Raw genomic sequence first — 25,483 nt, 5'->3', positions numbered from 1 at the left:
ATTGTAAGCAAAAACAATTGAAGACTGCTGGTATATAAAAGAGGACTGTTAGCAAGTAGTTTAAATTAGTCTTGGTTGATCTGATTAATTAACAGGCAGTTAGTTATTCACTTGTGTAAATGAGCTAAACCTAAAGCAAACACCAGAGACTAATGCTGCAGCTTGAACAACTTGTACTCTTGTAAGTCTTCCAAATTACCCTCTTAAACTATTTGTATAGATCTCATCAGGCAGGTGAATGGAAAGATTGAGTAAGTGAGCTTCCTGTAAGAAAAGTGTATGCATAGGGGAATTACTTCACTTAGTGTGCCAATAAACCTGAAATTTTATTGTTCCCTCTCCTTTCCTTAATCTCTTTTATGTACTGAGGAGACACATAGGTATGAGATGCACCTCGGGACCTGGGCCAAGTGTTTGTAGGAAAGAAATTGAAGAATAACTAGGTGACTAAAGTGCTAAGGGAAGGACTTAGTCTAACAGAATGCAATTTCCTAAATTTATGATTTGGCAAGCTTGGCACCTGTAGGGTTTTAAATAACTTCAGGGAAACATTCCTACTTGTGCCCCATACAGCATGTCAAACTCACTGCAAGCAAGGAACAGCAGAGTGCAGCCTGAGCATTTGTCCTCTGGGTGGATCAGCTGTAAAGGATCAGAGGCACTCATCACGTCTCACAGGAGGCACTACCCCGTTGACTAAAAGTGCTCCAGGAGTGTGTCTCTGGCATCCATCCACTCTGAAAATGTTGGCAGTCATAAATGCCAGAGTCACTCACACCTGGCATTGCTGTTGAAAAACACTGAACACCCCATGGGTCCAGAGCCTGAAGGGGTTAGGGGGAAATCTGGGAAGTAGAATAACTGCTCTGCATGAGGAAGTATGAAGACAGACCTCTTCGAGTTGTTGGAAGGTATCCTCTGTGTTTCTAGCATCTGCAAAACAAGTATCTAAAACCCTGGAGAGGAGTTCAGATGGGCAAACAGTGGAAGGTAGGCCAGGGGCTAGTAAGGAATGGCATGTGTTACCTCAGAAACTCAAGGGACAAGATGAACATCCCCTGTTTCTCGCACTTCTTTAGAAACTGCGTGAGAACAGGAACCCAGAGAGCTAATTGCTGGCTAAAGGGGCTTTGTGGGAGGTATTTGGGGGATGATGTTTAAACGTTGGGTGCCTTCCACTTGGCCTGGCCTACTGCCCTGTGAATGGCATCAAGGTGGCTCTGGGGATGGAGTCATCAAAGTCACACTCCTGAGACCTCCTTCTGGAGACTCTGATTCCTCCAGGGCAGACACCACCATGATCTTCGGCTTTGTATCATCAGAGCCTCATGTGGGGCCAGAGTCTATACCCAGAAAACGTTTAAACGATGAATGAATGGACCGGTTATAAGGTTTCCCTCCAACCTTGCCCACTAAAATGGCACAAAGGGAGGGACTCAGACCAACATTCCACTAGGACTGGTGTGTGCTCACCTGAGTTTCATTTCAGCCTCCCTAGCAGGTGAGATTCAGGAGGAGTCAGGAGGAGAACCCAGTCAGGCATTGTCACTGACACCGTGATCAAGATAAGACACTAGAGGCATCCCATTTAGAGCGGCTCTGCACACCCTCACTGAGTCTTCCAGAGCCTTGCACTTGAGTCCTCCCTGAGGGTGATGATGGAAAGGATAGTACTTGTTGTGTAGCCATTCGCAGAGACAGAGCTCTGACTGCTTCCTGCCTGTGGGACCCAGAGGGCCTCATAGGGCTTCGGGCAGTCCTTTCCCTGAAAGAGTCGGCCCCGCTACTGCAGGGAACCTTGTCTGCTGACTTGACACTTCATCTTGAGACTGCTGGGTTGCCACGCTTGGCTCCGGAACTCACACTGCTTTAAAGCTGCTTCCTTGAGGGCAGGAAGATCTACAGGGGATAAAAAATGAAATGGACAATTTTGCCAAGGATTTGCAGTAGCAAAACAGAGAGCTGACAATAGGAACGTTCATTCTTTTCAACAGAATGAGTGATCATGTTGTGTGCAATAAAAGGAAAGTGTCAGAGTTAGGAGAAATGATAAAATAGAGCACCAACCATTAAGGGTTCCTTCCTTATTTAATATTTATATTCCTAGCCATTGTTAGGGTTCCATCTCAAGCAGGGGTGAGACCTGACTGAAGTTCCCTATTGTCTGTTTTCCTGAAGAAGTGCTGCACAGTTTTTAATAATTTATCAAATAAGTAGAGTTCTCTCAGTTCAGCAGTCAGTAGGTACTGGACAGTTCAGGAACATTTCCCCCCGTTCCGAGTTGGTATTTTGTACATGTGTTTGTATGTGTGTATTTTATATAAAACACACACATATAAAATATATTTAGTGGGCTTCCCTGGAGGTGCAGTGGTTGAGAGTCCGCCTGCCGATGCAGGGGACGCAGGTTCGTGCCCTGGTCCGGGAAGATCCCACATGCCACGGAGCGGCTGGGCCCGTGAGCCATGGCCGCTGAGCCTGCGCATCCGTAGCCTGTGCTCCACAACAGGAGAGGCCACAACAGAGAGGCCCACGTACGGCAAAAACTAAATATATATATATATATATATATATATATATAGTATGTGTGGATGTATGCATTTGCGTATGTCAGGGGAGAGAGGAGTTGGAGTTGATATTTACTCTGGCTCTGTCTTAACTTTAGCTCAAGATCATCAGAAAGCCTAGATGAGCATTTCTATGCAAAGGGCAGACCATCAGGAGGGATCTTGTCCTGCTTCTGCTGTTGGCGACAAAACCTTAGGCAGGGAATTTAATCTCCAGGTGTCTAATATTATTTGCTACCTGTAAAATGAGATAATCATACCTAACATCCAGAGACATAACGAATCATGAGTTACTGCATGTAAAGTGCCTGAGGCAAATGGAAGTTAACGTTCTTTGTGAGACAGGGCGGTAGCATTTAAACAGTAAAACTGTGGGACAGTCTGTGTTCCTTCTACATCATCCCTTCTCTCAAAAGAAAGATAGGGAGGTCTCTCCACCATACCTCTATGAGAATTTGGGTCCAGATTCTTAAGAGGTTTTTTGTTTGGGAGAAGATTGAAAGAGTAATAGCATTATATGAAGAGAAGACTAAAAAGCTACGAAGAATTATAGGAAGGATTCAACAGGTAGCGCATGGTGTGCAGGGGCAGAGAGCTACTCAGATTATCACCTTTAGGTTCCTGCAGTCAGGTGCCTAGAGGAGACAAGCCTCTGAGGGACCAAGTATGTGCTGCCATAGAACATTTTAGTGAAGATAAGGAGTTGAATGGAGGTGGTTGGTTGCTTCTAACGCCGTGGGGAACTTAGGGGAAGAAAATAACGAGCTTGGGGCTTTTAATTTAATGTAAGTGGTAATGACCTGCGCTGCTGCTTGCTGAAGCTCTAGGAGCCTCTGCGTGGTGCCACCATCTCTCCGTTCCCATCTGTGAAAACGGCGTGGTTCAGACAGGGACGCTCCCCCAGCCTGGGGCCCAGATTAAAGACCTGCAGCAGAGTCACAGCCAGCATTCCACATGAGCAAGAAACAAACATTTCATGAGGCTTTGGAGATTGTTGCTGCTGGAGCATGAAAGATGACTAATATAAAGTCTGTTAACATATTCTTTTGGAAAATGCTCACATAGTGTCCAATATCAGGACCCACTATGCTCATAGCTTGTTCTTTAAAAATCTTTCCAAGCACTAAGTTCCCATGCAGGTCTCCATTGACCCTTTATAAAGCAACTAACGTAAGTGTTACCCAGGGCCACGACTCTTCCACTTATGAGCTGTGTGATCTTGGTGAAGTTCCTGAACTGCTCTGTGCCTCAGTTTCTACATCTATAAAATGGAAATATTACTATTGCCTATCTCATGGAGTTTAGAGGAGTAAATTAAGTAAATAATGAATAGTATATGTATTACCCTCAAAGCAGTATCCAACATGTAGTAAATATTTATTAAATTTATTTATAAATATTTAATGAGTGTTTACCTTCTTCCAGGTCCTGAGCTGTTACTTATAAGGGCTTATATGTAAGGGCTTATAAGGATGAACCTGAACAAATTGGTTCCAATGTTCTTGGAGCTCTTAGGTCTAGGAAGAGAGATATATTAAAAAATGACTATTTATGAAAAGGAATTGTCCCATGACAGTGTCCATCAGGGAGACTAACCTAATTTGGAGGGTCAAGAGTGGATGACCCTGAAGGAATGACATTTAAGAGCTAAAACGTGAGGGAGGTGCAGCCAAGATGAAGGTAGGGATGGTGGGGGGAAGTTATGCAAGTTAAGGGAGTGGTATATTCAAGGTCCTCGAGGCCGGAAGAAACGAGGTGCGTCAGAGAAGAGAAAGGAACCACTGGGGCAGGAGCACTGGAGGACAGAGCTCTGAGCCACGTGGCAGAGGAGAAAGGGATGCCTTTGGGGGCGTCTCAGCCCTGGGTGTGTGATTGTGGGCAAGCTCATCTGCTTCAGCCCTCAGTTTCCTTATTTCTAAGATAAACGATCCTTTCAGTTCTAAAATTCTTACTCTGGGATTTTTCTCACCTTTTCCTGGTTCCAAAAGAGCCAGTGAGGCTGTGCTGAAAGTTGTTTCTAATCAAGCCTAGTTGTGTAGGGTGAACTATGGGGAACAACCAGAAAGGGGGGAGGGTAGGCTCTTTCTGGTCTGATGCTTAACCTGACTTTTACATTGTAAAATGCAGAGTCATGACGGCTGACCCTCCAGCAGCTTTGGGTCCTTGGGTGGCATTGCCGTGAAAGCTCCTGCTAGAGGCAGAAAGGCAGGAGTCACGCTTGTGCTCCCGCTTCCTCCTCTGCTCGTAGGAGTGTGGGCTTAAACATTTTTTTTCTGTTGTGTTTTTCTTCTCAGACTGCATGGTGAGATAATTTTAGCATTTATAGAAGATGGTGCTCCCCACTGGGCTTATACATTAACCCCTCCTAAGGTGAATGGAGCATGCAGTGGAGGAACTTAATTCTTTTCTCTTTTTCTTTCTTTTATTACTTTTCATTTTAAAAAGTGATTCACATGTAGTACATTTGAGCCCAAGAGCAAGCAGAAAAGTTTTAAAAATTGGTAGATATTTCTGTATCTTAAAACTCCACTGGCCTAATTGTGAATTTCTGAGTTAGGCCACACAAGATTTTTGGTTGTGTGTCCTCTGACATACATTGATTGCTGCAACACCATCAGAATAGTTCTCATTCTGTTGAGTAAATATGCCTCTGTCACAGATGGGAACAACTTTAGCCACAGTCTGTGCTGTGTTTCTCAGTGGAAACTTTATAGAAAAGTGAGGCTGGGGGAGATGGGAAAGTTGGGAGAATACACTTTGGGATAGGCTGCTCTGAGAAAGATGCCCACCCTGCTTCTCAGCTCCAGTCCCTCCCTGAGCCAGCTGCCACTCTGCCCTTGGCAAGTAAATGTTGCACTGGGCACTGCTCTCTTCAGCCCTTGCTCCTGACCAAGGTGCTGTCAGAGTGCTCTTCACTTTGATAACTGTAGCTGCTACCAGAAGACCCCTGGGATCGTGAACTACAGGATCAACTGGCAGGCACTTTTTTTTTTTTTTTTTTTTTTTTTTGTGGTACATGGGCCTCTCATTTTTGTGGCCTCTCCCGTTGTGGAGCACAGGCTCTGGACGCACAGGCTCAGCGACCATGGCTCACGGGCCCAGCCGCTCCGTGGCACGTGGGATCTTCCTGGACCAGGGCACAAACCCGTGTCCCCTGAATCGGCAGGTGGACTCTCAACCACTGTGCCACCAGGGAAGCCCTGGCAGGCACTTTTGAACTGATGCCCACGTTCCCGCATATCCTTCCTAAGAGCATGTGCAAGGATAATCCACACTTTTCCCTGAAGTCAATCTGCTCAAGAACAGACCTGCTGTCTACAGGTCTACAGAGTCTCCTGTCCTCCTCCCCCTCACAGCCCATCTCCTACTTGGCTCGCGTCTGTCTCTGATCTTACTGTGGTGCCCTACTTGTGTTGGAAGACTTCTAGCATGTTAAACAGAGGAATGATGCAAAACGCTGGTCTTAGTAAAGTTGAAAAAGGGAATGAATGTAATGACTGGGTAGCAGGTACTTATTTGCAACTCAGGTGGCTCCTTTTCATTACTTTTAGCAAAATTGAAGGACTACCCAAAGGAAGTCAGCTGATAGATAGCGATGGATGGTGGTTGAGAATGTTCAAAAGAACTGAGAAACATTGCTGCAACAGAGCTCCTCCAATCCTATCCGCTTATTAATGTGAATTATTTTTTAAGGAAAAATATAATTAAAATGACACTGGAACTATATCACTAGCAGTGTGTGATATTATCTGTATTTATACAAGCTACTTTAGAAAAATCTTTGTCGGCCGCCCGCCCTCACTGTGAGGAGGATGTGGGAGGAGGAAGCGGCTGGGGAGATCAGCCACGAGCTGGAGCGCAGAGCGTGAGTGAGGGAGCAGAACTGCCTGCCCGCCTGCCACCGCCTCCCCTCCAGGAAGAACAGCAGGAAGCAGTTGAACATATTGATGAAGTACAAAATGAAACAGACAGACTTAATGAACAAGCCAGTGAGGAGATTCTGAAAGTAGAACAGAAATATAACAAACGCCGCCAACCATTTTTTCAGAAGAGGTCGGAATTGATCACCAAAATCCCAAATTTGGGGGGTAACAACATTTGTTAACCATCCAAAGTGTCTGCACTGCTTGGGGAGGAGGACGAAGAGGCGCTGTGTTATTTGACAAGAGTCGAAGTGACAGAATTTGAAGATATTAAATCAGGTTACAGAATAGATTTTTATTTTGATGAAAACCCTTACTTCGAAAATAAAGTTCTCTCCAAAGAATTTCATCTGAATGAGAGTGGTGATCCATCTTCAAAGTCCACTGAAATCAAATGGAAATCTGGAAAGGATTTGACAAAACGTTCAAGTCAAACGCAGAATAAAGCCAGCAGGAAGAGACAGCATGAAGAACCAGAAAACTTCTTCACCTGGTTTACTGATCATTCTGATGCAGGTGCAGATGAGTTAGGAGAGGTCATCAAAGATGATATTTGGCCAAATCCATTACAGTACTACTTGGTTCGGGACATGGATGGGGAAGGAGAAGAAGATGATGATGAAGAGGAAGAAGGAAGAAGGATTGGAAGATATTGACGAAGAAGGGGATGAGGATGAAGGGGAAGAAGAGGAAGATGATGATGAGGGGGAGGAAGGAGAGGAAGATGAAGAAGAAGATGACTAATGGAACACTGATGGATTCCAACCTTCCTTTTTTAATTTTCTCCAGTCCCCGGGAGCAAGTTGCAGTCTTTTTTTTTTTTCCTCCTTCTCCTCTTGTGCTCAGTTGCCCTGTTTTTTTTTTTTGCAGTACGCGGGCCTCTCACTGTTGTGGCCTCTCCCATTGCAGAGCACAGGCTCCGGATGCGCAGGCTCAGCGGCCATGGCTCATGGGCCCAGCCGCTCCGCGGCATGTGGGATCTTCCTGGACCGGGGCGCGAACCCGCGTCCCCTGAATCGGCAGGCGGACTCTCAACCACTGCACCACCAGGGAAGCCCTCAGTTGCCCTGTTTTTGAGGTCTGTTTTCTCCTTTATACCATGACTCACAACTTATCTTGGGGGGAAATACCTTGAGCAGAATTCAGTGGGAAAAGAATCTCTACCCCTTTCTGTTCCAAATTCATTTTTATCCCTTCCTGTCTCAACAAAAACTTTATGGAATCAACACCACCATGCTCTGTGGGAAAAAAGAAAAACCTTCTGCTCCCTTACCTCTGCTGGAAGCTGGAGGGTGCTAGGCTCCTGTGTAGTAGTGCATAGAATTCTAGCTTTTTTCCTCCTTTCTCTGTATATTGGGCTCAGAGATTACACCGTGTCTCTATGTGAATATGGACAGTTAGCATTTACCAACATGTATCTGTCTACTTGTTTAAAAAAAGAAAAAAAAACCTTAGGGCTTCCCTGGTGGCGCAGTGGTTGGGAGTCCACCTGCCGATGCAGGGGACGTGGGTTCGTGCCCTGGTCCGGGAGGATCCCACGTGCCACGGAGCGGCTGGGCCCGTGAGACATGGCCACTGAGCCTGTGCGTCCGGGGCCTGTGCTCCACAGCGGGAGAGGCCCGCGTACCGCAAAAAAAAAAAAAAAAAAAAAAAAAAAGAAAAAAGTCAATACTTAATACAGAGAATTATAACTTTCACAACTTAAGGTTATGATGAGAAATTTTATGTATCTACTTAAAATTACTCAAGGGAGTAAGTACATAGAGTTTCAAGAATTATCTGCTTCTAGTTCGTGAAGGATTTGGGATGTAGTGATTTCCAAATCTGGCTTGGGAATGTGTATTAAAAATACAGATTTCTGGGCTCCTTTTCAGACTTATGAATCAGAAGTTCTAGCTGTGGGGAGGATGGGACTTTATTTTTGACACAATCCTCTGATTCCCAGTGATGCTGATGCAGCCAACCCCAAGACCAGTGTTTGGCCCCTGTGTCCACTTGCTTCTACTTCCAGGCCTGAAGACCCTGCCCTGTCTTCCTAGGAGGGATTCATGAAGCAGGAGGTGACAGACTGCTGTGGAAGTAGTGCAGTGGCAGAGACACAGGTGGGAAGGAGCCACAGAGCCAGAAGTTCCTGAGGTGTCAGCCATGGAATGGGGACCTAGAACTGAAGCCATTCTGTCCATTTACTTTTAGGGGCAGTTCACATTGTCTCCTTAAATCATCTTTGTCTGGCTCATCCTTAGATGTGCCATTTTTGAGCTCTCTTTAAGAACTTTCAGTTCTTTATTACAATTTTCTAGATTTATTAAGCAGAATTAATATTGGCCCAAGATCTACCTGGGATCAGTGAAAAACCATTGATTTAAAAACTATTTGACTTGCAAAATTTGAGTCCATCAAAAAATCAGAAGCAGTCAGTGATTTCTAGCCATCCTTCTGGATCTTTTTATTGTAAAAAATTCCCTCAGAATATGAGATGTGGCTATTACTAGGCAGTATAGAATATTCTGAAGGGTTTGACTTAATGGACTAAATTTGCTACACGTTGCTAGGGGTGCATTGTCTTTCTCTATACTTTCTTTTATGTGAGAAATTTGTTGCCATTTCCTGTGTCTCAACAAGATAAATGAACTAATTTAAAATATTTTCCACGCCTCATCTGTCCACTCCACAAGCTGTCAATGGGCTTGGATTGGGGGTTTGCGTGCCAGCAGTTCTTAGCCAGGAGTACCGTTATAGTGAAAAAAGAATGTCATTTCCATAGCAGCTTGGAACGCCTTTGCAAGTGTGCTTTCACATTCTTGCAGGACTGGGTAAGAAAGTCAATACTTGGTTGAGCTTTCTAGAGCTGATTTGCTTGACTTAAATGAGGTCATTGTTTTTTTTTTTTAATTGAGGAGATGGGAGAACATTTTCAAGAATTGATGAAGGGAAAACAATTTGACATGAGTTAACAACCAAAACAGAAAGAAAAAGAAAAATATTGGAATTATTAAAATTTCAGATTATAAAAATTAAAGTGGGAAAAAGTTACTATTTTTCTTCAAAATAATGTTTCTAATTTAACATACTTTAAAGTGTTTTGTGGGTTGAATAATTAAAAAATATCATGGCCTCTTCACAGGTTTATTATTTTTTATAGTCACTGGAATTCATCATATATTTCTCTGTAGCACATTTAAAGGAAAAATCATGTGCAGAGCATCATAGTGGCTCTTTAGGGCATTTTTCATCCTCTTTTTCATCAGGATCGAGTTCTTCCCAGTATTTACTGAGTGGTATTTGTAGAGGAGGCAGAGTGAAAGAAGTGATAAATTGGAAAGAATTTTTACTGTTTCTGAGATCGTACAGACGGGTTCCTCTTGGATTTTCCGAATTTTTTTATACTTAATAATACATTTTAATGAGTCTTTGGGGGAAGTCATAACTTTGCTACATTGCTTATCTCTGCCGCCTGCTCACATGACACAATACTCTTGTGAGGTATAATATTAAAATCATCTCTGGCTAAAAGTGGATTTTGGCTTTTAGCCTAACACTGAGCAAATAACCTTTCCATTCCAAGTTAAATGTTCCCATAAGCTCCTTAAAACCAAATTTTCCTTGTTAAAAAGAGTTACCTAATATAATTCCCAAAGGGTAGGGTATGGAAGCTATTTAAATGAGGCTTAAAAAAAAAATCCTTCCCACGTTTTGCTGGCTTGGTCTTTCTTTTCCTAATATTTGATGGGTGTTTCTTTGCTAGGTTTGGAGTGAGAGGTCAGAATTCTCACAAGGGAGTTTGATGGTCCATCACATGGGTTCATTTCCTTAGCTCAAATTGTGGCTTAAAGCAGAATGCAGGGCCTCCCTGGTGGCGCAGTGGTTGAGAGTCCGCCTGCCGATGCAGGGGATACGGGTTCGTGCCCCGGTCTGGGAGGATCCCATATGCCGCGGAGCAGCTGGGCCCGTGAGCCATGGCCGCTGGGCCTGCGCATCCGGAGCCTGTGCTCCGCAACGGGAGAGGCCACAACAGTGAGAGGCCTGCGTACCGCAAAAAAAAAAAAAAAAAAAAAGCAGAATGCAGCTGCCTGTTGCCAGTACGCCTTCACCGGGGAATCACTGCAGAAACTCTATCAGGCCCCATCTTTGTACTTGATTGTGACCCCATTATTGTCCAGAACTCTAAACCTCCAGCTCCCTCATAGCACAAGGCCAGGCTTTCTATGGTTTCCCCAGTAGGTCAGCCCCAAGGTAGATGAAAATTTGATAGATGTGCTTATAACCTCTTTGGAGTTTTCTGTAGGAACTTGACAAGTAGATTCTTTCTACTAAATATTTTAACACACAGCTGTTAAAATGACATTTACCTCTTCTAGGACCATTTTTGACAGTGGCATGTAGTAGTTTCATTTTATTTGAAAACATCATTTGGGGTTTTATAGAAAAAAATAAAATATTTATCTCCACAGCTTGTTATCAGCAGGGAGGATAGGCATTCTTGGATGGATGGATGGAAGGTTTATTGGTAGAAAGATTCAAGAAGCTATTTTGTGATAAAGGATTTCTTTGCATTTTTCCTCTAGTCAAGTAAATTGCTTGTGGGTTCTTGCTAGGAAAAAATAATCCCTCTGGTGCTGCTTTTAATTTGATCAGGTTTAAAATGTTTTCAGAAGGGTTAAGCTTCCCTTGCGTTAATGTCTGGTGTGGTCAAATGGAGGATGGCTTCGGAAAGGGCTTTTTTATGATGTTCTATTCAACCTTGCCACAGGAGGTTCAGTACAGTGGACCAGTCAAAACAATAACACCATTTTCACTTGACTTTAAGATGTGTGGTGTGTCCCCTTTCCCCGGACAGATAGTTCCTAAGCATATTTTTCTTTGACTGATGTGGTAAGGGTTTATGTTTCCTATGTTATATATCCAATGTGCCCAGCTGTCACTTTCAAAAAAATAGGCACATACCACAATATTAACCCACTGTCATAATTTCTCATATATGTCTGCTGATAACTACACTTCACTTGCAAGGGGAAGAATTAACTGTACATCCTGTTTTTGTCCATTAGGTAAAAGTTTGAAAGATAAACTATAATCCTGGTGGGGCATAGGAGCATTTTTATGAGCAGGTGGGCCAAGTTGTGAAAAGACCATCATAAAGCTTAAAACTTGGGGAAAAAACCAAAACCTCCTCTGCTTGGGGGCTCTGTTTTTAATCTGATCCTCTGCTGAGTTCATGAATATTTCAAGGGAACCTGAACAGGTTATTCTTTCTTCCCTGGGGGCTACTGGGTGGTTTTCAATGGAAACATGTAGTTTGTCACTTTCATAGGAATGGTTTTAACACTGTATAAGTCCAAAGTGGAGGTCAGAATTCAATTAAGAGAAATAGGGAAACCCCGTGTGACATTTTGCTAAACTTCACACAAGTCTAGTAATAGAATAGAATAAAACTTCCACCCCAGTAATGTAGATGTTGTTGAGGTTTTTTTTTCCCCCTAAAAAGCTTAACATCATTAAAAAAAAAAAAGAGTTTTCCCTCTGGAAGAAAGCAGAAATACATGCTCCCTATACTTTAAGAAGGGTCTTTGAATCCAGGTGTTTAGTTTCTTACATTTTGATGAATACTGGATAAATGTATGATTTCAGTGACCCTGCTTTAAAAAAATAGTTAACTAAACACGGCTATTGCAGAAAAAATGAAAATACTCAAAGTCCTGGATGAAAACCCTGAATCTAGTAAGAAGATTCTTCCCACCCCCCCCACCCCCACCTCCCACTTCTTAAAAGTAAATCTGAAAAAAACACACTGGTGATAAAGAATTAAGCTGTGGTCATCACACTTGCCATTGAAATGGGAAGCCAGGATTGAAGAATGAGCACACTGGCTCACAGCTGGGAAGACATCAGCAGCGGGGGGGGGGGGGGGGGGGGAAGATCACGTGGTGCTGAGGGAGGCTGAACAGGGGAACTTGGTACAGACTAGTTTGAGAAGAGTTGTTGATGCTTGTCCTGCCACAGGGCTCAGCCACAGGCTCAGCAAATGGGGCTACACTGTTCTGTGAAGATTTGTTGAAAAATCACACCCTTTTTGTTCCTCAGTGGTATAATCCCCTTATAACTGGTGCAATCTGATTTTCTGCCTCATTTGTATCCTATGTTCAAGCTCTTGTGCCTTTTGCTGTGGCAACCAGAAAGGAACAGATACATTATCACATTCTACTGTTTTTTTTTTCCTTTTTTTCCTGATCTTTTAAAGGGTACAGTAACAATGGCCATGTTTGCAAAGCCTTTTGTGTTTAGAGAGCACTTTTGTATCCATTACCCCCTTAATTCCCACGGTGATCCTATGAAGCGCAGCTGTAGAAACTGAGGCTCAGGTGCACATGGGAACTCACCCAAGTACCCCGCTCCCTAGTGGGGGAGCTGGAGCTCAAACTGCAGTCTCCCTCAGTACCTCTCCTCTGTCAGGGAGCCGGATGGGTGTGAGTAAGCCTGAAATTTGCTCAGACACCGGCAAGCATTATGAGCCCCAAATCTTAACCTTTAGTACAAAAAAACCTAGAGGTCTTGAACTCTTCTTTCTGTTTCCTCATTTTGCATTCATTTGACCACAGTCATTTGAAGGGGATTCCAAAGAATACTGTTTTTTCTTTATTGTTTACCATTGAAAAGTACCACTTTGGCCTCAAAATTGTAGCACTGAAATTTATATGTATACATACTTAGACAAAAGCAGCTTGTCTCTTACTACCTGAAGCTTGATGGACTCCTGTCCCATGGATCAGCTGAGGGGCTGTCTCATCACACACAGGCATACACATAAGGGGAAAAGGGGTGTGAACTTCAGGATGAACTGGATTATCCTCATCTTTTAAAAAAGTAATGTGGGGCTTCCTTGGTGGCGCAGTGGTTGAGAGTCCGCCTGCCGATGCAGGGGACACGGGTTCGTGCCCCAGTCTGGGAGGTTCCTACGTGCTGCGGAGCGGCTGGGCCCGTGGGCCATGGCTGCTGAGCCTGCACGTCCGGAGCCTGTGCTCCACAACGGGAGAGGCCACAGCGGTGAGAGGCCTGCGTACCGCAAAAAAAAAAAAAAAGTAATGTGAATGATAGAAGACAACCACACTTTAGTTTTACGATTGCCAGTGAGCCATAATAGAAGCAGTAAATGTCTCTTAGAGTTCTTTCACACATCTGCTTTGGTAATTCACTGTTCTGTTTGAACAGATCTCACAGAAATGGAATTTTTAAATACTGAGAAAATTCCATTGAGAAATAGAGGGAGAATGAAAAGCTCACCATAAAAGCCATGGCAAAAATAAGCAAGATGTGGCCCACATCTGAAAAATGTTTACTTTTAATCTAAATGAACTTTTCAGAGAAGTTAGTGTTCTCACCGTTTTGCTGAAGAGTCAATTGCTGGGCCAGTCTAATACCTGTTTGACATTGTTTAGCCAATTTTTCATGACAGATACACATTGTAGGTAATGTGGATATGGCATTGTTATTTTCATGAAGAAAATCTGCATGGTTAGAATTACTTGACTCCTCTGTTGCCGCTATACACCTTTTTATGACCTGTTCATGGCTAGTTGCAAAAACAGGGAAACTGAGGGTAGTGCACAGTGTCTTTGGTTCATTGTGGAAGCAAATCTGCCAGTTCTGATTTTGAAATGTTAGGAAAGAAAAAAAAAAAAGCTCTAAAGATACCATGGTTTTTATGCTCTAACCTTTTTTGATTATTATTGTAAAAACAGTAAAACAACAACCTTAAAAAAGAGAAACCTAGGGTTCCAGTAATCTAATCATGATGCTTTCCATTTTTGCTTATTCACTGAAATATTTGTTCTTATGTGGTGATTGTAATCACTGTGTCATTCACAGTGATTTTAGACATTTTTAATTGTTCTGTGTCAGGGATTCTTAAGTTGTTTCATGGACTCTTTTGGCAGTTTTTGGTAAAGGCTCTGGATAGTTCTTCAGAGAAGTATTTTAAAATATTAAAAATAAAATACATAGGATTACAGAGGAGACAATAATATTGAAGTACACTTACTAAAATGTTTTAAAAATTAGTTTGTGATGTGGTAACGTGTTTTTATTTTTAATCAATGCATTAAATAACAAGATGCGGAAATCTATAGTTACCTAGTGTCTGAATGATTACGAGCGTCAGTGTTTTGAAACTGTGGCTTTGAGGATGAAGAGGAGGGCAGGGTGGTTGAGGAACTTCATGCCTCATGGTCCCTGTTATCTGGGTGAAGGAAGAGGCTCAGTAGTTTTTAGAATGTGAGGATTTGGGCTTGGGTTCAAGAGTGGTAAGGTTTGGGAACAGATGGGGCAGCCTTGCTTAGCTCTGACTATGTCCTGGGGACTGAGAAACCTTTTATAGATGTCATTTCTTTGAACCCTGAGAACAGCTTCATGAGGAGTAATTGCTGTTGTCATCTTGACTTGACCAGTGAATCAGCTAAACTTGGAAAGATTACCCACAAATAGATCATTGAAAAAAATATTGACTATTTACTCGTCCTCAGAGGAAGTCCACCTAAATAATCCAGAAGCAATATCCTGGTTAGTAAATCAATGCAAGGCCACAGTGGGGGCAGGGTTAGGGTTCAATCCTAATCCTTTGACCAGAGCCTGTTTTACCGCCTTTTGTCCATTCCCTCAGCTGGGAAAGATGAAAGAACTTCTCGGTGACCCTAAGGGCCACTTGAGATTGAAACCCCACACTTGTCTAATCTAGAAGACAAATCCCCAAACTCACTGTTAGGTGATTTTTCCTCCAGAAGCAGGAGGAGGGATGGGCTCTGGACTGGACAGTGTTCACACAGGGGGCTGTACCCTGACCTGGCTCTTCTCAGGGCCACAGTTTTCCCCACTGGAGAGGGAGAGGGTCTTCCTCTGAAAGGCCACCTGTGACACGTTTGCTAATGTTGACCTAATAGCTTTTCATCACTGCTTCCTCAGTTTTATTTGGAGACATGGTGCTGGGACATTTTAACTTAAGCATAAATTTTCTCAATGTGGTCTGCTGCTGGTATAATTGAAAGACAAGAGGCAAAGAGGTTGCAGCAGGCCACAGAGAGAACCGTTCATGGGTGACAGTTTCTCACAGGAGTCAGATGTATTCAGGGGCCTTGGGGCAGCTTCTGGTGTTTAGAGCAGGAAGTACACCCCAGCATCTCGGTTTGTGTAGTGATCAAAAAAAAAATCATGAGATCTCTTTATTTTTCCTTTTCCCAAACATTCAAATAAGTACCATTCACCAAGATAAGTATATGTAGCAGGAGTGTACATAAATGTTCATTTAAACTGTTAAAAAGTGCCTGTGGGAAGTCAGATAAGAGGCGGTTGAAACTTGGCTCGTGGGAGCCAGTTCCTTCTCTGCAGATTAGACCCGACCAGTGAGCGCAATTTCAGTAAATATACAGAAAACAGGCATTTCAGAAACATACACTCCTCTCTAAAAAAAAACCTTGAACAAAACAGCCCTGCAACCTTTATAGTGTTAGATGTTTGCACTGTCTCAAAACAAATATTGCTAAGGATAATTAATCTTTGTCTTTGATTTATTCTGTTTTTTTGTCAGATATCTTAAGGCCTTCAGGCTTGAGGCCAGAAATAAATAGAAAATGTGTCCTAGTCCTTGATCTGATAATGCCAATAGCAAGTCATATCAGATATTCATAATAAATATTTTTTTTTTTGCCTGTCCTTGGAACAGCAGGAATCTTGTAAGCCAGCCTCCCTAAACTGTGACAAACAGGAAAATTGTGTTTCTTTTTAGATTTAACAGAGAATTAAATGATTAAAATGCTGTCATTTCCAGCATTAATTCAGAGCGATCTATAAAAATTCTTCTAAGTTATAAGTAACCTCACAAATCTGTGTCGAATTTTTTTTGTAAGGTAGAGAGCACATATCAGTGACTAAGCAGGACCTCATTGTATCAGAAAGGACAGAGTGCCTTTTTTTTTTTTAAGTACATAATTCAGTAATCCTGGGTTCAATTAAATGCTTTATTCGAGGAGAGTAAGAATTTCTGTTTGATCTCTTGTAAACAATAATTTCAAAAAATGAAATTTCCTCTAGGAAAAAGGTGCTCTTTAATATTAACATAAAAATAAATAAAAGTGCAAATAAAAAGTACTTAAAAAATGTTTATTTTGTGGTTTAGGAGGCTTTCTTTCCCCACCCATCAGCTAGCTGAAAGATGTTTAGTGACAATAAGTACTCAGAATAAGATTTGTTCTAAAGCTCTCTATATGCTATAGTTGTATGCCCCCTTTGCCCTTTAAATCTGAAATAAGCTTGAAATGAAGTATAGAACCCAAACAGGCTGTTAGAGAAGTAGAAATGATAAGTGATTGATTTTTCTCAGCATAGATAACATTGCCTATTTCGTGATTCAGCAAATGCTGCTTTATACTATCAGTGAAGTGCCTCTTTCAACATGAGATTGTGATGTCGCCTTTAATATTTAATTTATTTGCAAATGCTGCTTATATGTCTGGCTTTTCTGCATAGCCCAGGTAGTAATTGCAGAGGGGACGCTGTTTTCTGCTGAGGGGGTGTCAGGAAGAAGGGCAGGAGACGTTCAGGGGCTAGCTTGCTGCCCCCATGACTTCTCACCACTTCTGTGTATTCAGGACATGTTATTTTGGCTGTTTCTGTGACTAGCCTTTGTGCCTGTGCTGAGCTGGATTCAAAACCAGGTCTGTCTGACTTCCCAGTCCATGCTTCTAATAACTGTGAAATACTGTCCACGTAGGGAAGACAGGAGAGTGTGGTGTTTGGTCAGGGCACTCCCCAGATATTTAGTTTGCACACATGCCAGGTGCCTTCGATAATAAGATGAGTAGAATTTGTCCAACCCTCAAAGAGCAAGAGATGGATGAGCAAAGAGACATGCCTGGGCAACAGGCATTCTTAGCCCAAGGTTGTTGAGATTTTCTGGGCTGCTCTGGAGACTTGCTTGGTTGCTGAAGCCACTCAGAAACCTCTTAGCTTTGTTACATCCATCTAGAATGTCCTCCCTCCCTCCCTCCTCATCCCACTGCATGTGGACTGGCTGAAACCTGCTAGTCCTTCAAGGTGAACTCAAAGGCAGCCCGCTCTCGCTGGCTTCCCCAGTTCTCTAAAACCCGCTGGACAGCTTCCCTGAGCCACTCGGGGGACCCCGTGTCCCCGCTGCCACTGCAGGCTCAGCCATCATGCAGCACGTCCCCAGCACCCTGCAAGGCAGCATAGGATCTGGTGTAGAAGCATTGCATGTAGCCTCTGAACACCAAGAAGTTAATTACAGGGAACTTCTGACTTTTACTTTATTATGAGTTCCCGGGAGCCAGTCTGTGGAACTGACCCAGAAGTGCCTGGACATGGTAACTCATGGCCCTCAGTTCAGAGCAGTGCACAGGTCACCTGCCTGAGCAATCCTGCCACCTGGCCTGAGCCGTCCAAGCAGAATCACACCTCCTTCCTCGTCCTATGTTTGGTGTCCCTCGGTTGGCTGTCATGAAGTTCCTTCTTTGTTGCCCCTCTTTCTCATTTGAAGAGTGGTGAAGATCAGGGGCGCAGATGGGTAACTGCTCAGGTGCACTTCCCGGCTTCACCTTTGTTCTGCTGGTCCATCCCCATCTCCTTCCAAATCTGTAGCACTTCATCTTGCTTATTGTGATGACCGTGGCAACACTTTTGTCACAGCTCTTTTTATTTGCCAAATTAAGCTTCTTGAATAAATGGATGGCATCTTTTTGTGTCTCCTTTTGCATTTTTCAAAATGCCTTTCATATAGAAGATGTTTAATAAATATTGAGATAGCTGAAAAAATGAATTGACACGTTATATATAATAAGGAAAAAATACTTCATGTGGTCAGTGGATATTTATTGAGCACCTACTGTGTGCAGGCAGTGTTCTAGTACTGGTATTAAAAGGTGCTTCCAGAGGATTCCTATTTGGTGATCTTCCTGGTGGTGTTTCTGCTGATCCAAAATTTAAAAAAAAAAAGTGTGACTGGGCTGTTGACATAATGCTTTTCAAGAGTCATTTTTTAATTTGTCAGTTTGTGTATGAACTGCCATGGCCTTTCCAGTTCTAGAATCCTTTTGTGATTCTTGTTTAATATTTCTCAGGGCCAACAAAGCCTCCCTTGCTTGTTTTGAATAAGTGCAGCCTTCTGGCTGATCCCCACCACCTCTGCCCGTTTTTCTGGCTCTGTCTCTTGGCCTGGCTGAGCTCATTCCTCTGCCCTTTCCTCTTCAGCCTGCTGCTTGACTTTTTCTTAGCTTCTCACCTTTTTTGGGGTGAATCTCACTAAACAAAAAGCAATGAGATAAATGGCGTCTGATACATATCATAAATAATGATTTAATTCAACACACTTGACACCGTGAGCCATTTATTTTAATGCTCTGAACTTGAAGAGTAGAAATAACTTTTCTTGATGGGGGTGTGGAGAGACAGAGTGCTCACCATGTTACGAGCTGATGCACAAGTATTCAGAATTGAGTTTTACTGTATCATTTCGTGATGTCTGCCATTTGTAATATCCTTAGACCACTGAGATCAGAACAGTTCTGTCTGGCCCGAGTGGTGTGAGACTGCATATTAATTGCCGCCCCTTACTATAGCAGCCCATGCCCTGCAGTGTGAGTTCACCGTGGACCCCTTGGTTTTCAACCTTCCCTTCTCCCTTCCTCCCCAGCCGCTCTTTAGCTCTCTGGGTAAACTGATTTCTCTCGGTATCAATCTACTTCTCTCTCTGTTCCTTCTGAATCTTGCTCTCACATGACAGCTCTCGTGTTCTCCTTTTCATTCTGCCTAAGTTGTTTACATGTCTGTTTCCTCCGCTGGACTGTTAGCTCCTTGCTCTAGATCTTAGACTGCAAGACAACAATAAAATCATACTACAAATCATATTAAAAGAAAAAAGAAGGGAAGGGGATGTGCTTTGAACCTGTAACTCCTTCACAGCTCATCATTTCTTGATGCCCTTTGCCAGGCTGTGTGCTCAAGGAATCTAATGATACACAAAGACTCATTGCCAGATACTTCATTAAATCCTCAATCCATTAGGAGCTTTAATGGCCTATGCCATTGGAATAAGTATGGAAATCCAGTCCCCCAAGAAAGTACAGTGATCTATAAATCATACTTGCCTGAGGATTCTCTCAGCCCTTGACACAGAAGAATAGATGAAAAAACATTGTACTTCCTGAATTGCCTTATACTAGAGCCTCTCAGAATAATCCACACCCTTTAACACTTTAACCCTGCAGCCCAGTGGCTCTCAAAGAGTGATCCCTGGATAAACAGCATCAGTATTACTGACAACTTGTCAGAAATGCAAATTCAATAGCCCCAGCCCAGACACACTGAAATTCTGGGGGTGACACCTGCAACCTGTGCTTGAAGCAGGCCTCCCAGTGATTCTGAAGTCCTCTAACATCTCTGGTGTCATAGTTATGTGTGGGGTTTTTTTTCACTGTTGAGGAAACAGGTGAGCAGGTCTATAGCTTGACCAAAATATACTTGCCTGGATTCAGTTTAATTCAACAAACATTGAGCAGCTGTTATGTCCCAGGCATCCTTACTAGAAAACCATAAAGGTGAATGACACCTTAAAGTCACTCTCCAGTGTCATCTGTGTCAGCATTTTCCTGCTCTGCTGTGTTGGTCTCCCTGGACATCAGCCCTCCTCAACTTTGTTCTGAAGCACCCCAAGTGATGGCTCTCTAGGCTGCCTCATTTGACTTCTCAAACCTCCTTTATTTATCGTCTTCCAGAAATTGGTTCCTTATCCCTTTCCCAGTGGGTTACTGGCATCTCAAACAGGAACTGCAGGAAGAATGGCCCTGTCTTTCTGAACTTTCTGTGCTTTTAAGTGCCCAACAGTCTTACTGTTCACACATTCCTTTCAGTCCTTATCCCTCTAGAAATTGGTCCCCTCAACCCTCATCTATTTCAAAACTAAAGCAGCTACTGAAGAGGTTCTTTCCCACAGCACACAGACTGTCCAGCCCTGGCCTTGAGTGAGTAGCTCTATTTAAAGGAAAATATAGAATCTCTGTCAACAAAGAATAACAGGAGTGAAAAACACTTAACATTTACCTTCCTCCTAATAGCCACTTCCCTAGTCCAAGTCCTCATCATCCTTTGCCTCAGTATTTCTGTGGCTTCCTAACAGTTTCATTTCCCACCAGTCTGTTCTTTATCCACCTTGCTGCTAGAGTGATCTTACTTAAATACCAATTCCATCATTTCACAGCTCACTATCTTCAAATACGTGCCCATGGCCTATAGCTGGGGTCAGCACACTAGGGCACGTGCTTCTTGTTGTAAATAAAGTTTTATTGGAACACAGCCACATCATTTGTGAATTATCTGTAGTGGCTTTTACACTACAGTTGACCCTTGAGAAACGTGGGTCCATTTATCTGTGGATTTGTTTTTCAATAAATATATTGGAAAATTTTTTGGAGATTCGTGGCAATTTGAAAAACTTGCAGAGGAACCATGTAGTTTAGAAATATGGAAAAAATAATAAAATGTTAGGTATGTCATGAATGCATAAACTATATGTAGATACTAGTCTATTTTATCATTTACTACCATAAAATATACACAGATCTATTATAAAAAGTTAAAATTTATCAAAAGTTACACACACAGACCACACATGGTGCCACCCATTACATTAGGCTACCATAGAGCAGTCATATTACTGCTTCTTCATTATTAATGCATGAATCATTATACCTGTAAATAAATATGAATTTTTTTAATAGTATCTTTTCATTTTTGATGCCTACTGTTAGCAATATATTTAACATCTACAGTTTTTCATATCATATAAGACAATATTGATGTAGGTACTGACAGACAATTCATCTTGTAAACAGATGACATAAACTTAGGTATGGATAAATATAGTACAGTACTGTAGATGTATTATATCTTCTTTGATTTTTTAAATAACATTTTCTTTTCTCTAGTTTACTTTATTGTAAGAATAGCGTGTATAATACATATGACATACAAAATACGTGTTCATCGACTGTTTATGTTATGGGTAAGGCTTCTGGTCAGCAGTAGGCTATTAGTAGTTACGTTTGAGAGAGTCAAAATTTACATGATTTTTGACTGCGCAGGGTTTGGGGTTGGTGCCCCTAAGCCCCACATTGTTCAACTATACAATGTAGAGTTGAGTACTTGCAACTGGCACTGTATGGCTCACAAGCCTAAAATATTTATCTGGCACTTTAAGAAAACTTCTGCTACCCTTGGTCTATAAGATAAAATTTAGTCTGTTTACAGTTAACTTACTGATATGTTTGGGTTTAGTTCTACCAATTTACAACGTGCTTTTTCCTTTGCTCCCACCTGTTCTATGTTTCTGTTTCTTTCCCTTTCATGTCTTTGTTTGAATTTATTATTTTTCCTTTTTCTATTTGTTTTCACACTATTAGTGAATTGGTACTTTTACCCTTTTCCCAGACAATTCAAGAACATTTAGAACATTTAAAACTTCACTTTTACTACTTCTTCCTTATATGCTACAATTGTCATCTATTCAAATTCTCTCTCTCTTTTCAAACCCAGAAGACATTACTGTTATTGTTCATACAGTCCATATTCATTTAGATTTATCCACATATTTAGCGTTTTGGTTACTCTTTACTTCTTCATTGCATACTTCTGATCCTTGAATGTGAAAAAGAAAAAATAATCTTTATGTTTGCTCTCACATTTGAATGAAAATTAGGCTGGATGTAGACCAAATTTAATTTTCCTCTATAAATTGGAAGACTGTTTCATTGTCTTTTAGCACTCACTATTGCAGATTAGAGATCTGACAGTAATCTGATTTTTCTCTTTTATTCTTTGGAAGATTTTGGGATTTTCTCTTTTTATTTGGAAATATAACATGTATCTAAGATGTGTTTAGGTGATTTAAAAAAAAATTAACCCTACTTGTTGGACCTTTTTTCAGGTCTGGAAAATTTCTGTTATTTTCTCTTTTTCTGTTCATCTAGAATGCCTTTTAGAGAGATAATAGAACATCTAGATCTCTTTTCCATACTGCTTAGCATTTGTGTTCCATTTTCCTTCTTTTTTGATCTTTTCTTCTGTGTTCTGTACAGTCTCTGGGCTCCATCTTCCAGTTGCTAATTTGATCTTCAGTGGGATCCATTTCAGAATTCAGCACATCTTAATTTTTTTTTTTTTAATTTTAGAACTGGGTGGTTGTTACTGTTTTTGTTTTTCAATTGATGGGATCTGTTTGGGAATCTCTATCATAACACGTGCTGCATCTCTTTTAAACTCGTCTTCTGTTTCCCCTTACCTGATTCCTTAGGCCAGCTATTATTCTATTTATTAATTATAGTATCTCTTGTTCATGGCATTGTTTTCCTTCAAGTGTTCGTGATTTTTAAAGTATATGATTGTATTTTATCTTGGGTGCACTATTTTTTTCCTTAGCCCAAATGAGAATTCACTTGTCTTATTGACAAATGATAGGTCAGGTCACAGGACTCAGATTCAGATCAGATCAGATTACTTCACCTGCTGATGATGAGTTGGGGGCAGGTGGGCCATGGGGTTGGCCTGACAGTGGGTCCCTTGTCTTTTAATTATTTGCTTCCACTCTTGACATTGGCCTTGCCAGAACTGCCTCCTCAGAGAAACCTACTAATAGGTTTTTGCTGGGGCTCTCCTCCCTGGAATTAAGTGCTCTCTTTTTTGTTAGTCAGTGCTATTGTGGTTTCATTATTTTTCCTATCTCTATTTATTTAGGGTTTGGGGCTGGTGGGTTTGTAGCAGGGGCTGAGGCCACCATCTTGATCCAGTCAGTCATTACATTTTTTTTTTTTTTTTTGCGGTACATGGGCCTCTCACTGTTGTGGCCTCTCCCGTTGCGGAGCACAGGCTCCGGACGCGCAGGCTCAGCAGCCATGGCTCACGGGCCCAGCCGCTCCACGGCATGTGGGATCTTCCTGGACCGGGGCACGAACCCGTGTCCCCTGCATCGGCAGGCGGACTCTCAACCACTGCGCCACCAGGGAAGCCCCCATTACATTTCTTTAAAGCCTTCTTCCCTATGTTACCCCCAAGCATACCTCATTGCACTGGTCATTCTAGTTTCATATAGCATTTTGTTTCTATTTTTTTCATAGTACTTAATTCTATTGTAACATTCTAGGAAGTGGCTTATATGTCCTAATCTTTGCCCTATTAAATTAAATTCCGTAGCCCACCAGTATTGGTGTTAAATTGCCATAGTTGCTTTAGCCAGAGTAGAGAACAATTGGTTTAGTAGCAAGCAAGTGAAACTGGGGTTTGGAAGTACTATGTAGACTGTAATACAGCATACGGAATGGCTCCCGTACTAAGTTTTGTGGAGTTCTCTATCTCTGCAAGAACCTATTAGATGTTTAAGCCAAACTTCTCAACTCTGTGAATAAACATCTTCCAAAGCATTGCATTACAGTAGTCTGCAGGTTGACTTTCTAAGGATACTGGTTTTATTTATCCTTAGAAATGGCCACCTCTGGTCTTCCTGGGAAAGGAGGCACTTCCCTTACTAGATTCCAAGGAGTGAGTTATTAGTAGGCTTAAATGTATTCTCTCTGTCTCCTTCCCTCTTTCTGGAGAACTTCTGTTTACTGAGGAAGTTAATGGTAGAAGAGGCTAGGAGTTACCCGTTCATTAATTAGCTAAGTCATAGTACTCTTTCTTACTCATAATCCTATTTAATTGGTAAAATAGGAAGCAATTTCTCCTTTCATACATCTGTCAATATCTGAATCTATTCAAACACTGACCTCTTTGTGGTGTGATTAGGCTCTTAAAAGATGATCTGATTATGCCTGGGGTTCCTGATATGAGGTCTTTCTATTATATCTGTCATCATATTTCAAATGGTTGGAATTGACAAAAAGATACTGGTAAACCAAGAATTACCAGGAATGTATTGAAACTGATACCAAGAATTGCCAAAGAGATATCAAGATGTTAAATAATGCTTTTGTTCGTATTGTAATGGGTCTTTTTTTAGTTCTGTGGGAAGGTGAATCAAAACGGCATGAAATAAAAGACTGCGAGACTGGTTAGGAGGCTGTTAATACACTGGGCAAGACACCATGGACAGAGATGGTGAAAGTTGGTATAGGTGGGTAGGTGAGATCAGAGTAAGATTAAGGTTCAGAATCTATAAGACTGAAGATGCTGATCAGATGTGAGGGCAAAGAAGAGTTAGAAGTTTTGTCCACATTGATTCTTACAGGTCTGTTGATAAAATATTACAGTCCTCAAAAGGCATTGAGTATAAGTACCTTTTTTGTCCCAGGAAGGAAAATGTACCTATAAAAGGAGAATATTTGTATCATCATTTGATCAGATTGCAGACTTACTTTATCCTTAGGAATGAAAAGTTGAGCTTTTTAATCATTCTGTTTCTTCTGCTTTCTGAACCTGACCCTGTGTTGTTCTACAACTCCTTTTTCCTAACCTTCAGGTATTAGTTCACAAATCTTGCATTTAATGAAGCTGTTTGATTTTTTTTCCATCTCTCATAACAAATGTACTGATAATGTTTAGGGCTAATTGTATGCAATTTAATTTTCATATTGTGGTAATTATTATTGCAGTTTTTATTTCCATTCTTTCTTCCCCAGGCATAGTCAGCTATAGATATTCAACCAAATTATGCCCTTTGGGGTGATTTTCAATTTTCTCACTTTGGGAGGCATATTTTTGTTTCAGTCATGAAGGGTTCAGATTTGGATTATTAAACACTTGAGCCTGCAGTTTCCACATTGGACCATTTAACACTTTACGTTTCCTTGTAAATGGAAATGTGAGCCCAGCTGTGTGCTCTTTGGGTATTTCTGAAGACCTCGTCTAACTTAGGAGAGCGTGTGCCTGTCTGTCAAACCCATAGTCTATCTCTTGATATACAGAAAGGCCTGGCATACAGAAGGTAAAAGAGAAGTAGCTTCAGCA

The 25,483-nt window shown here is 41.8% G+C and overlaps 1 protein-coding gene and 1 pseudogene across 5 annotated transcripts in view; both read left to right on the top strand.

The window, feature by feature from the left end:
- KDM4C (lysine demethylase 4C) overlaps positions 1-25,483 on the top strand; it is a 392,092-nt gene that overhangs the window by 283,894 nt on the left and 82,715 nt on the right. The window lies entirely within an intron of this gene.
- LOC309801790 (protein SET-like) lies at positions 3,142-7,716 on the top strand (annotated as a pseudogene). Its single transcript has 3 exons — positions 3,142-3,231; positions 5,889-6,075; positions 6,332-7,716. The product of its transcript is annotated as a protein SET-like (transcript).

The sequence above is a fragment of the Mesoplodon mirus genome (genome assembly GCF_964341445.2).
Source record: "Mesoplodon mirus genome assembly, chromosome: 1".
NCBI classification, from domain to species: Eukaryota; Metazoa; Chordata; class Mammalia; order Artiodactyla; family Ziphiidae; genus Mesoplodon; species Mesoplodon mirus.
Note: the sequence above shows the minus strand (reverse complement) of the source record. Positions and strands in the feature narration are given on the sequence as shown.